The sequence below is a fragment of the Phyllostomus discolor genome, chromosome 4 (genome assembly GCF_004126475.2).
Source record: "Phyllostomus discolor isolate MPI-MPIP mPhyDis1 chromosome 4, mPhyDis1.pri.v3, whole genome shotgun sequence".
NCBI lineage: Eukaryota > Metazoa > Chordata > Mammalia > Chiroptera > Phyllostomidae > Phyllostomus > Phyllostomus discolor.
In genome coordinates this window covers 71,819,690-71,832,204 of record NC_040906.2, presented here as the reverse complement: position 1 = coordinate 71,832,204, position 12,515 = coordinate 71,819,690, and the positions used below count along the sequence as shown (strand labels likewise).

The 12,515-nt window shown below is 37.1% G+C and overlaps 1 protein-coding gene across 3 annotated transcripts in view; it reads right to left on the bottom strand.

Annotated features, from left to right (window-relative positions):
- Window positions 1–12,515, bottom strand: part of ORC4 (origin recognition complex subunit 4) — a 71,837-nt gene that overhangs the window by 49,923 nt on the left and 9,399 nt on the right. The gene's annotated exons all lie outside the window — the stretch shown is intronic.

Sequence of the window (12,515 nt, the reverse complement as noted above, 5' to 3'; positions counted from 1 at the left end):
TGTTCCCTTTTTTCCACATCCTCCCCAGCACTTGTTTGTTGATTTATTAATAATGGCCATTCTGACTGGTGTGAGGTGGTATCTCATTGTGGTTTCAATTTGCACCTCTGTGATGGTTAGTGATGCTGAGCCTCCTTTCATATGTCTCTGGGCTCTCTGTGTGTTCTCCTTGGAGAAGTGTCTGTTCGTAGCCTTTGCCCATTTTTAGATTAGACGGTCTTTCTTCCTGGTGTTGAGTCCTTTGAGTTCTTCAAATATTTGGGGGATCAAGACCTTGTCCTAGGTATGGTTGGCAAATATGTTTTCCTTTTCACTTTAATGATGTTTTCTTTAGCTGAACAAAAGATTTTTTAATCTGAAGTAGTCCAGCTGTTTATTCTTTCCTTTATTTTCCTTGCTCTCAAGGATGTATCAGTGAAAATACTGCTATGGGGGATATCTGAAATTTTACTGTCTATTTTCTCCTCTAGACCTTTTATTGTGTCACAACTTATGTTTAAGTCTTTTATCCATTTTGAATTTATTCTGGTGTTATGGTATAAGTCAGTGGCATAGTTTCAATTTTTTGCATGTACCTATCCAGTTCTTCTAACACCATCAGTTGAAGAGGCTATTTTTATTCCATTTTATGTTCCTACCCACTTTGTCGAGTATTAATTGACCATTGAGACATCAGTTATTTCTATTATCATCGGTTTTATTTCAGAACGGGCACTCTATTCTGTTCCATTGATCTTTGTGTTTGTTCTTATGCCAGTACTAGCCTGTTTTGATTACAGTGGCCTTGTAGTACAGTTTGATATCAGCTATTGAGATCCCTCCTACTTTGTTCTGTGTTCTCGTATCACAAAAATTTGCAAAGCCATTAAAGAGTCATGTGAATGAGGATCATGGAGCAAAATTAAGTGAATCTCTGTCCTTGCAATATCTAATTAAAACAAGCAAAAGTACTTAAAAACTGGTGTCCTATACAGGTATGGGAAAATGGCAGAATAATAGCACCAAAAATCTGTCTGTACACCTAAGAAGCAACTTTAACGGCAGAATCTGTCCAATGTATTGGAATTCTAGACTATATTAGAAGCTTGCAAAATAACAAAGAAACGGCAAAGCCCCATGGAACAGGGAAATCGGCTTTTCAGAGATATCAAATTATTAGATTCAATATCGAGGTTTCAAATAAATGTATCAAGTCATACAAAGAACAGGAATGTTGAGCTCAAAGGAAATATATAAATGAACAGAAGCTGTCCTTTAAAAAGACCTGATGGCAGGTTTACCTGACAGAGACTAAACCAACTGTCTTAAAGATGCCCAAGAACTAAAGGAAAATGTGCCAAAAGTAAAAATTTGGACAAAATGAATGTATCATTAAAGAAATTGAAACCTTAAGAAACAAAAAAGTAACTTTGGAGTTGAAAAATACAACTGAAGTGAAAAATTTACTAGAATAATTAAAAGGCAGATTTGAGCAAGCAGAAGAATCAGCCAACATGAAGACACAGGAAAATGGAAATTATCAAGTCTGAGGAACAGAAAGAAAAATGAAAAGTGAATAGAGCCTAGAAAACTGTATGACACCATAAAATAGATCAATATATATGTATGGTTGGGAGTCTCAGAAAAAGAGAGAAAAGGGCAGATAAAATATCTAAAGAAACAGTAGCTGAAAACTTCCCAAACTTGATCTAAGCCATAAATATAAACATCCAAGAAGCTTAATGAACTACAAGACGAACTCAAAGAGACCTACACAAAGACATATTACAATCAAACTTTTAAAAGCCAAACATGGAAACTTTAAAGATACAGAAAAGAAACAACTCTAAACATATAGAGGATCCTCAATAAGGCTGTCATCAGATACCTCATCAAAAAATTTTGAAGAAATAAGTAGGCAAATATTTTTCAAGTGTCAAAAGGAAAAAAAAACCACTGTCAACCAAGGAGTGTATATCCAACAAAACTGTCCTTCCACAGCAAGGGAGATATTACAGACACTCCCAGATTAACAGAATCTGAATGGGTTCATTACCACTAGAGACCTGCCATACAAGAAAAGCTTAAGGGAGTTCTGCAGGTGAACTAAAAAGGCTATAGTCAGTAACTCAAAGCCATACGAAGAGACAAAGATCTTTTGTTCCCCGTAAATTTCTTCCCTCCCTCCCTCCCTTTATTTTTAGAGAAAGGGAGGGAGAGAGAGAGGGAGAGAAACATCAATGTGTGGTTGCCTCTCTTGCACCAACTGGGGACTTGGCCCACAACCCAGGTGTGTGCCCTGACTGGGAATCAAACCAGCGACCCTGTGATTCACAGGCCAGCACTCAATCCACTGAGTCACACCAGCCAGGGCAAATTAGGATATTTTGTTTTTTAAGTGACTTTTTAAAAAAGACTTTATTTATTTATTTTTAGAGAGGGAAGGGAGGGAGAAAGAGAAAGAAACATCAATGTGCAGTTGCTGGGGGCCTTGGCCTGCAACCCAGGCATGTGCCCTGACTGGGAATCGAACCTGTGATGCTTTGGTTCACAGCCCGCGCTCAATCCACTGAGCTACGCCAGCCAGGGCAGATTAGGATATTTTATAAAAATAATCTTAATATTCAAAGTTCAGCAATTCCTACAACTTTTATTTGGTGAAATTCCGAAACAGGATGCAAACAATTAACTACTAATATGAATGCGCACACAGATTTTGCAAAATGGATCCTCTACAAACTGCTTCACAGTAGTTGTCAGTTAAAAAAAGCAGGAAAATCTAGGTATATTTATACATACACAGATGTACATATATCATTACACATATACTCACACACAATATATTTATACATATATGTTTTTATTTTTCCTATTACTACTTTAAAGCAAAAAACCAAAAATGGAATTAGTGGGTTAAAGTGTTTGAGAAAAAGTACCAAGTACCTCAGCTAAATAAAAAAATTAAGCATAATAATAATAATAATAATAAAAAGTGGGGATGGTTTGAATCTGCAGCCTGTAACACTGGCACCCTGCAATACTGTTACTCTGTCCTTTTAAAAGTCTTGAAACCTGGCATTGACTTGGCCTTTTTAATATATTTTATTGATTATGCTATTACAGTTGTCCCACTTCCCCCTTTCACTCCCCTCCACCCTGTACACCCTCTGCCACCCACTCCCCCCCCCACTTTAGTTCATGTCCATGTGTCATACTTATAAGTTCTTCAGTTTCTACATTTCTCATACTATTCTTACCCTCTCCCTGTCTATTTCCTACCTACAATCTAGGCTACTTATTCTCTGCATCTTTTCCCCCCTCTCTCCTCCTCCCACTCCCCAGTTGCTAACCCTCCATGTGATCTCCATTTCTGTGGTTCTGTTCCTGTTCTAGTTGTTTGCTTAGTTTCTTTTGGTTTTGCTTTAGGTATGGTTGTTAATACTTGTGAGTTTGCTGTCATTTTACTATACATGTTTGTTTGTATTTTTAGTCTTCTTTTCTTAGATAAGTCCCTTTAACATTTCATAGAATAAGGGCTTGGTGATGATGAACTCCTTTAACTTGACCTTATCTGAGAAGCACTTGATCTGCCCTTCCATTCTAAATGAAAGCTTTGCTGGACAGAGTAGTCTGGGATATAGGTCCTTGTCTTTCATGACTTGGAATACTTCTCCCCAGCCCCTTCTTGCCTGTAAGGTCTCTTTTGAGAAATCAGCTGACAGTCTGATGGGAACTCCTTTGTAGGTGACTGTCCCCTTATCTTTTGCTGCTTCTAGGATTCTCTCCATTTTTACTTTGGCTAATGTAATTATGATGTGCCTTGGTGTGTTCCTCCTTGGGTCCAACTTCTTTGGCACTCTGAGTTTCCTGGACTTCCTGGAAGTCTATTTCCTTTGCCAGAATGGAGAAGTTCTCCTTTATTCTTTGTTCAAATACATTTTTCAATCTGTTGCTCTACCTCTTCCTCTTCTGGTACCCCTATAATTCGGATGTTGGAATGTTTAAAGATGTCCTGGAGGTTACTAAGATTCTCCTCGTTTTTTTGAATTCTTATTTCTCCCTTCTTTCCTGTTTGGTTGTTTCTTTCTTCCTTGTGGTCCACTTTATTGTTTTGAGTCCCAGTTTCCTTCCCACCACTATTAGTTCCCTGTGCATTTTCCCTCATTTCTTTTATGGTAACCTGCATTTTTCATCCAATTTGTGACCAAAACCTACCAATTCTGTGAGCTTCCTGATCACCAGTGTTTTGAACTGGGCATCTGATAGGTTAGCTATCTCTTGGCTGCTCAAAAGGATGAGTTCTGGGGCACTGATTTGTTTTTCTGTTTGAGCCCCCCCCCCCCTTTTGGTCTGGTCGCTCCTGCTACGGTGAGGGGCGGAGCCTTAGGTGTTCACCAGGGTTGGGCACCCCAGTTGCTAGATTGTGACATTGTATGTGAAGGCAGGGTTGAGAAGGAGCAACGGTGGTAGCTCTGTTCTCCATGGGACCTCAGTCCCTTCCCTGGGATCCTTGGTTGCTCGCTCTGCCCTGGTCCACAATCGCCGCCTCATTGGGGCTGCCAGCTGCCGCTTGCGTACTCAGGGTCCACCCAATGCGATCTTGTGCACCCCAGATGCCTTATGTGCTCCCAGTTGCCTAATGCACCCAATTCTCCCTGTTCTCCGAGCTGCAACGCACCCTGAGCCCGGCTGTTTGTCTCCGCCCCTCCTACTAGTCTGGATAAAGGGGTCTATTTCAACTTCTTGGCTGTCTGACTTCCATTCAGATAAATTCTCTGTCAGTTCTGGGTGCTATCCTACCTCTAAATTGTTGTTGTTCCAATCTTGGATGTGCGTGGAGGTACAGTGCATCACCTATGCCTCCATCTTGCCAGAAGTGACTTGGCCTCCTTAAACATAGAAGTCCTTTAAGGCATCTCTTTCCAGAATAGAGATGTAACATCCATATTGAACATTTGCTCTGGTAACTAATTTTCTTCCACAATCAATTTATGCAGAGTTTATAAAAATTCTTTAGCTGTCTTCACATCAGTGCTCACCACTCACTTTCACGTTATCTAATGAATAACAATTCTTGACTTATTTAAACTATCCAGAGTTAGCAGTAAATTCAACATTGAGTGGGGTTCAGTCTTTTCTTTCAACACTAAAACAAACTTTTTTCTTTGGCCATAATTGTTTTGGGGCTAAGACGGATACTTTTCTAAGTCTGGTCTTAAAGTTTCTCCATGTGTGATGGAGGTCCTTCATGAATTTATGTTGGTCTTGTTGCCTCCAATGAAGGAGACACTTTACTAGCTTCCATAGCTTTGTTCTTGTTCTTCAAGATGGTAGCTATGATGGAATGGGACATATCAGACTGGCGAGCATTAACCGTACCTCATTTTCCACTTTTGTAGTCCTTTATCACTTTTAATGTTGTTTCCAGGTCAATCACTCAAAATTGCCTCTTACTGGCATTAGCAGTGTTTGCATGCTGGGGGCCATGAGCAACAAAATACGAATTAATTCAAGGAAAAGAGAAAATGATGCAGTAAAAAGAAGTAGTAAATAGGAGATATATGTATGGGCTGCTGCGGGAGTAATGCAACATACCATTTTATAGCAAACTATTTTTAATTAAGTAGGAAGAGTACATTCTGAAATAATACTTAAAATATAGTACAGTAAATAAACCAGTAACATAATTATTCATTATCATTATCAAGTATTATGTACTGTAATAATTGTATGTGCTATCCTCTTATAGAAGTGACAATGCAAGTAGGTTTGCTTATGTAAGCATCACCGCTAAGACCTGAATAATGTGTTATACTTTGACATCACGATGGCAAGGATGTTGCTAGGTGATGTGAATTTTCTGGATCCTATACAATCTTATGTGACCTCTGTAATATATGTGGTCTGTTGTTGACTGAAATATTATACAGCACATGACTGTACTTTGTACCAATTAGAATCTTGACAATAATGAATAATGAATATGCCCAGAGCTGTTTTTAAGAATATGTTTCGTCAGTCACAAAATAAGTAAACATGCTCAGTGAGAAAAATCCTGTTTATAACATGAAATCATCAGGGGAAAAGACATTTATAAGTTACTACAGTATTTTATGATTATTAATCATGGAATATATCCCATGTAACTGAGAACTTATCAATTTTGTTATTAGTGTAATATAAAAAATAAAAAGAAATAATGGGCCCTGGCTGGTATAGCTCAGTGGATTGAGCATGGGCCTGTGAACCAAAGCATCACTGGCTCAAGTTCCAGTTAGGGCACATGCCTGGGTTGCAGGCCAGGTCCCCTTTGGTGGGCATGCGAGAGGCGACCACATATCGTTGTTTCTTTCTCTTTCTCTGTCCCTTACCCTCTCTCTAAAAATAAATTAATTAATTTTTTTTAAAAAAGGAAATAATATTGGGAGGGATTCTTTAAAACACATGTCTAAAAATATACATTCACTTATGAATTATATAGGCTACTGAAAGAAAACACACAATTAGCAAATAATCCAGAATTCCTTTCTGCTTTTGAAATGCACTACATCATTTTATTAGCACTGATTCATTTTATAACTACATCTTAAAAATTATACTGGCCAACAATAGTCTACTTTCTCTAAGCACATGCTAAATAGGAGGAATTAACTTTGTGAATCAGAGCTAATGTGTTTACATGGATTTATATATAGTATAAAGGCAACAAAGACTTGAATCAACAAATAACATTGTTTTTTGTGGAAGGAGGAGGGTATCATACATGGGACCCACAAGTTAAGACCTGAGAACTATAGTCAATGAGTAAGGTGAAGGAACATGTAGACACATTTTCTTTGAAAAGCCCTGAACTCAAAGTATTGCATTTTCTTGCAAGGGCAATTACAAGAGCATATGTTCATTTCAGAATAAAGAACGGAATCCTTACCACTATTTAAATAATTTTTTGTTTGACATGCTTACAGGTGAATTTATGTAAATGTAAATATGATATCCTACAACCCCAGTGAATTAATTAGCAGATGTTAAATTTAAATATTTGGGGGAAAAACTGAAAATAGCATTGCCTTAGAAACTTAAGAATTTCTAGAAATTATCCATGTGAATGCAAAATCTTAGAATTTTCCCTAAAAACCTTAATAGTACATTATTTCTAATGAGACTCTTCAGCTTGTGTGGAAAACGTAAAGAGGCCAAATTCCTACAATCTGAACACTAAGGCCAAAGAAATTATGTTCTCCAGTTGTGTTTACCACTGAATAGACACACCCTTCTCCATCAGCATGCTTAGGTAACTCTACCATGACAGCCATTTGAGTTTAAACATTTATACTGTAGTAAGATCTTAAAATACTTAGATATATTTTAGGGAAGAAAGTGTTTGTTTGTTTTGCTTTAAAAAGACAGCTTACAATTTTTCATATATAACATTATATAATGCAGAGGAAAAGTTTATCCTTTCCCAGTTCCAAACCGGGAGAATACTAAAAAAGCTTAATTTACTCCTTGTATGTTAAAATAACTGTTCATCATGGTGACTTTAAGGCAATAAAATATTCAAAGTATCTTCATAAAAGTTATAGATTCACTTCTTTACTTCCAGTAAGATCATGAAACACAACTCCTTCATTTTCACATATGTAAAAAATTGAGAAGCAAGTTTATGCCAACTACTGCAGGCAGATCCAGGTTAAGAATTCAGGTGCCACATATCCATCCTTTTCGTCCCATCTTTTTTACTCCACAAAGTTAAAAAGCAGTCTAGAAATAACTTTTGAACAGTTGTGAACAGATAGGTTCAAACACACTGTTTTCTATACTAATGTCATTCTTTATTCACCTTTTCTTACATAAACACTATTCTCTGTCCTGAGAAGGAATGGCTATTCCTTAACCATTAAGGGAAGAAAAATGACAATAAAATCCACTCTCAATGAAACAAATCTCCCCCAAAACAATAAACAAAAGTATGAGTATTGTTAACTGGCTACATGGAAAACTTAGTCCACTGGCCAGAAAAAAAAAATTCAAATACAGCCTGATCAATTTCCTAGTCCTTAAATATGAGGGAGCTCATAATATACTGATTATTCCCCTGAAAAGAAAGGCAGCAGGTAAACAAACTTAGGATCACCAACACAGAATCTGTGGTGCAATTTACTTGTTAATCAATATGGTCTTTTCTAAGTAAACACACAAGAGAGCACATGGGGGAATAGTCTTTTCTCCATTTAGATGAAGAGAGACTAAATAACAGTAAGTTAAACTAGACAGAGGGTTGGCTCAGAAGCAAAGAGGCTTTCTGTTTAAGAAGGCTGAGCACACCAGTTTACCTTGATTGCTTTCACAATATCAACGATTACAAAAGAAGCAACAATAATAAGGATAAACCTATGCCAACCGTAAAACTAAAAAAGCTGAGATGAACAGAATGAAGAATTTCTGAAGGATATAAAGCATATAGGCTAAAAATCAACTAGAATGCAAGGATTACAACCCAATATTTACAAAACACTTCTATGAAAAATAAGTATTGTCAGCAGAACTCCAGAATAACCATGAAATCTAAAGTAGTGGAACGGTCATTAAAAATGTGAATGAGGAAAATGAATGGTACAAGAGTTTACCAATCTCTAATTCTGAATACTCAGCAGCTCCTTTTATCCCACCTGAAGGCCACAATTATAGTTCTCTAACTAAAGTGAGCTGTTTCAGAAGATACCTAGAGCCTGCAGGCAATGAGGTCTGGAATAAGGAGGTGGTGCCCTAGATAGCTTTCTGGCTGTCATAAAAGAGGGGGTATCATAATCAATTATAAGATTTGCCTTACACCCTAAGAAAACTTATATTTCCACTTTATTTTAACTAGCCTCCAAAGTGGCCCTAGATGATTCTCATCTTCTAGTATTCATGTCTTTGAATAATCCTCCATCATCTTACAGAGCTAACCAACATGATACTGTGGAAATTGTGGCATTTAACTTCTGAGAATAGGCCTTGACTTCCTTTGGACTTTCTGGAGGAAGGTTCTGAAGGAAGCCAACTGTCATATAGTGAGGACAGTCAGAAAACACTGAGGTCATCACAAAAGAACTAGAAAGGGTACTCAAAACTGCACCAAAATAGCTATAGCCCTGAGTAGGTTGGGAATTTATATTTTAACCAAACATTAAAAACAAAATGTTAAAAGGATTTACACAGTTCCAATATGCAGATAAAAGATGCAGGCCATCTGACTTTATTTTATGCATCTAATATAACTTTTATTAATAAAACTGAAAAAGGGCAACAAAAACCTTTACAGTTGAAGCTCTACTACAGGAATATAGTAACCTGAAAAGCTCTACTGTTTAATGTTCTATTGTCCTATTCACTATGACTGATAAGTAGCAAAATTATTAAGTGATACTCTGGTGTTAATACAAAGTAACCTAAGAAAGTAACAAAATAAATCTCTTTAAAATGCAGATCTTTGTTATCAAAACTAAATTTAAAAAAAAAATGAAGTGAGATACCACTATGGCAACACAAGTAAAATGTTTTGTTTTAGTGATGACAATAGTCATGGTTGGTAAGGTTGTACACAACCTTAACATACAATAGTGGTACAGATACATTACTACAATTGGCAATATTCTGTTACATGATACTTGTACTACCTGTTAAATTGGATAGTGCTATTTGAAAAGTAGACCTGGATTGTTGCAAACTATAGCAACCACTAAACAAAGTTTTGTTTTGTTTTTAAAGAACTGTAATTATGGACTGAGGGAGGAAAAAAAATGAATAGAACATGGCTGATTAAAGCCAGAGAAGGCAGGAGAATAGAAAACAAGAAAAGACCAAAAAGAACAAAGGAAACAAAAGAGAAAACTGCAATAAATGTGGCACATACTAATCTAGTTATGTCAGTCTTTAAATGTCAATGGTCTAAATACATCAACTAATAAACAGAGCCTGTCAGAGTACGTAAAATGCAAGACTCCAGTATATGTTGTCTATGAGATACCCACTTTAAATATAAAAACACAGATTAAAGTACAGGGATGGAGGGAGTTATATACTAATCAAAAGAAAGCTGAACGAATGATATTTAATTTTAGATAGAACACATTTCAGGGCAAGAAGTATTAGGAATAAAGAGGGTATTACATAATGAAAAAGGAGTGTGCTCTCCAATAAGATATAACAATTCTTAATGTGTGAGTGCCTAACAACAGATCAAAATACAAAAGAGAAAAACTGATAGAACTACAAGAAGAAATTGATGATTTCACTTTACACTTGGAAGGCATCAATATCTCTCTAACAGCAATTGAGAGAAAATCAGTTAAGGGCATACTTGAATTGGATAGGACCACCAGTCAATAGAATCCAATGGACATTTACAGAATACTGTATCAAAGAAGAGCAAAATACTCATTCTTCTCAAGCTCACATGGCACATTCACCAAGAGAGACCACAGTCTGGGCCACAACACATAACTTCAATGGGAAAACACAGAAATTATATAAAGTATGCTCGAACACCAAGATGGAATTAAAGTAGAAATAAACAGAAAAATAGCCCTGGCTGGTATGGCTCAGTTAGTTGGTGCAGCATTCCATATACCAAAAGGTCAGAGATTTGATTCCTGGTCAGGGCACATGTCCAAGTTGATGGCTTTGTCCTCTTGTCAGGGCTGGTGAGAGAGGCAACCAACTAATGTTTCTCTCTCACATGGATGTTTCTCCCACTATCTCTCTCCCTCCCCTCCCTTCGCTCTAATATCAGTAAGTATGTCCTTGGGTGAGGAATAAAAAAAAAAAAAAAAAAAAGGAGAGAAAAAAAAGCTAGAAAATTCGACACTACACAGCTCAAACAACACCGTTCTAAGTAACACATAGATCAAAGAAGAAAAATCAAGAAAAATAATTGTAAGTAAAATAAAAATGAATATAGAATTTACCAAATGTATGAAATACAACAAAAGCAGTCTTTAAAAGAAAATTTATATGCATTAAATGTACATATTAGAACAGAAAAAAGACATAAAATTAAAAGTCTAAGTTCCTACCTTAGGTAACTAGAAAAAAAACCCAAATTAAACCCAAAGTAAGAAAAAAAAATTAGAGATCAATGAAACTGAAAACAATAAATCAATAATAAAAATCAATCATGAAAAACTGGTTCAGCCTAAATTTAAAATTGATAAACCTCAGGCCACGCTAACTAAGAACAAAACATTAAAATCGAGAAGGCACAAATAACTAATACCAAAAATAATTAATATCAGAAATGAAAGCAGGACTATTGCTACTGCTCCCATGGACATTAAAACAATAATAAAGGAAAATAATGAACTCTATGCCCATAAATTTGATATGTAGATGATATAGAGCAATTCTCTGAAAGATACACGCTAATAAAACTTCTGCAAGAAGAAATAATTCAAAAAGGTTTCTATTCATCCAGAAAATAAAAACTAAAGGAATACATTCTAAGTCATTCTGAGACTACATTACCCTTACAAAAACCAGGCCAAACGTTACAAGAAAAGTATGTATCAATATTTCCCATGAATGCAAAAACAAAAATTCTCAACAATATTAGCAAACTGAATTGCACAATATATAAGAATTATACACAAAGAGCAACTGGGATTTATTCCAGGATGTAAGGCTCATTCAAGGTTTCTAAAGCAACTGAATTAATTTGTAACATCAACAGGATAAAAAAATGGATCACAGACATATACGTAAAATGCAAAACTGTAAGAGTTCTAAAAAGGAACACAGAAAAAAATGTAGGTGACTTTGGGTTTGGCAGTGAATTTTTAGAGACTGTAACAGGGTGGGGACCCCAGAAGGCATAGGAGAGGGAGCATCTCCCCAAGAAGGGAAGGTGTTTCAGGAAGCCTAAGGGCAGCGCAGGGGTTGAAACTGGAACTGAGGTTTGACAGGCTTGCAGAAGAACTGCCAGGGGTGTCCTGTCCAACCCTTTGGCGTCTCTGGGCAACACTGGAAGAAGAAAGGTTGTCTTGAGCCACACATGAAATACACAAATACTAACGAAAACTGATGAGCAAGAAAAGTTTTTCAGTAAATTCACAATTTTGTGTTGGGCTGTATACCCCTGTAACAAAGTCAGAAAACCCGCCTGCGTAGCCTCAACAGCTGAGCAGCTCATGACACGGGCCATACAGAACCTCTGCACAGAGCCTGCCCCACAGAGGGTCAGACGATTGTGCCCCTATACAAGGCTGGGAAGCTCCTGCTCTTTTGGAAAATGATGGCCAGAAGAAGGACAAAGACACTGCATGCAGCTGACAAACATGGTAGACATTAGCTCACACTGGCTGAAAAGCGGGATGACCTGTCACGCATGGGTCTCTTGGCTGAGACTTTAAAAACAGAATGCCGAGGGGAAACGTGCTCTTTCCCCTCCCTTTGTTAACTGGGTTGGCTGCAGGGACCCAAGTTAATGGGTCTGGTGGGCACTGGAGGACCCATGGTCTGGGAGCTCCCTGGCGCCCCTCCTGAGTGAAATGCAGCAG